This window comes from Polistes dominula, unplaced genomic scaffold (assembly GCF_049000335.1).
Source record: "Polistes dominula isolate Pdom_NZ unplaced genomic scaffold, Pdom_raw_medaka contig_75, whole genome shotgun sequence".
Classification (NCBI taxonomy): Eukaryota; Metazoa; Arthropoda; class Insecta; order Hymenoptera; family Vespidae; genus Polistes; species Polistes dominula.
This window is the reverse complement of record NW_028301003.1, coordinates 516,319-517,978: the sequence shown is the minus strand read 5'-3', so window position 1 is coordinate 517,978 and position 1,660 is coordinate 516,319. Positions and strand designations below refer to the sequence as shown.

Sequence of the window (1,660 nt, the reverse complement as noted above, 5' to 3'; positions counted from 1 at the left end):
AAAAATATTTCATTGCATTGTGAATTATGTCATATATGCTACAATTAACAAACAAAGCACATTTATTCCGTTTATATTGATAGTTAAATTAGTATAACAAGAAGAAATGATTCAGATGTCATTTCAATTTTATTATATAAGTGAAAAAATTTTAAAAACATATTTGACTATTGTACTCTTATTTATTTATATAAATGGCGGATATATCGAGCATCAATACTTAACAGTTTCTTTACGCAGAATTGAAATTTCCTGTCATAAAAAAAATATGCAACAAAATAAAATGGGGATTAAAGTGCATTAACTGGATAAGAATTCTTAAAATATTTTAAAATTTATATGTAAGCGTGGATCAATAAAAACGAAATAAATTAAATCAAAAAAGTAAATTGATAACCGTCTTTATTTCTTGCTGTTTCTAATTCTAAATACATATAAATTGTTTATATACGAATATAAAGCACAACAACAGCCTTCCGTAGTCATCTGACACCAAAAATTTAAACGAATTATTATTCTGTATAATTGTCGTTAATGACTGAACCTCTAATATGAAAACATTTTTTAAAAATAACAAAATAGCAGCTCGCAAAAGAACATTTTTCAAACTTGCACTTTATTTTATTTTTTTAAAAAATAAATTTCTTTTATTACATTAAACACAATTGCTATTGAAACTAGATACTATTTACTAAATACAAGTTATTTTTTAAGGGGGTATCTGAAAAAAATATTTTTTGTTTTATATAAATTGGGTGAGCTGAATTCGGTAATACTGCAAGACCGAATCAACCCGCGGCAGATGCGAAGCAAGCCTCGCAATTCCGCCATCTTGCAAAAATCTAGCTAATATTCTGGCATTTCTATGAAATGCGTATCAGATATTAAGCTGATAAGAACAGATACTACACATTTGATCTTAGCTCATAGAGCCGAGAAGCGATATCGAACTAGGTAAAGTTCCCTTATTTAAACTATTTCGTGTAAGGAAACGATTGCGAGAAAAATGCGACATGCTGCGGTCGTTAGGAGAACTACTGTTGTAACGGAGGTACGGGATACTACCATCCTATGATACAGAGGGTGTTCAAACAGGTTTGGATCAAACTAAAATTAATTCATATAAAATGATGTTAAAAGATGCTTTATGGAAAATATAATATCATAAATTATAACTTTTAATTGTCATAATAACGTGCAGGATAATTGTTTAAAAATAAAATGCCATTTTATCGTAGATTTATTTTTATTATAAGTATTAATTTAGTCAATCTATTTAAACGGAGTCAACGTGTTTTGTTGTAACATATGCCATAATTCATACTACATTTAGATATTTTTGTATTTGTCGAATATTATTTTATTATTATGTTACATTCTTCAATAAACTGTATAATATTAACGAATTTAAAATTATTCAGTTTTGAACAGCTAAAGTCAAATAAGCTTCTTTGTCTTTTATCCCTTTATGTTTTCAGGTAAATTATTTTTATTCTATTATTCCATATTTTATTTTATTTGTTACGTTCTACTAATTTCTTCTGTAAATCCATTTGTATTGCGATAGCTACTGCCTTAGAAAATTTTATAGATGGCAACTCATTTAATATTTTTCTCGTTCCCTCGTCTCTTAATCCATGTATAAAAATTTTTGTAAGGT

At 27.0% G+C, this 1,660-nt stretch overlaps 1 non-coding gene across 1 annotated transcript; it reads right to left on the bottom strand.

Moving 5' to 3' along the window:
- Positions 1 to 750: 750 nt before the first annotated feature.
- LOC149032102 (U2 spliceosomal RNA) lies at positions 751 to 944 on the bottom strand. The gene has a single exon (XR_016177057.1). It is a non-coding gene; the product is annotated as a U2 spliceosomal RNA (small nuclear RNA).
- Positions 945 to 1,660: the final 716 nt, after the last annotated feature.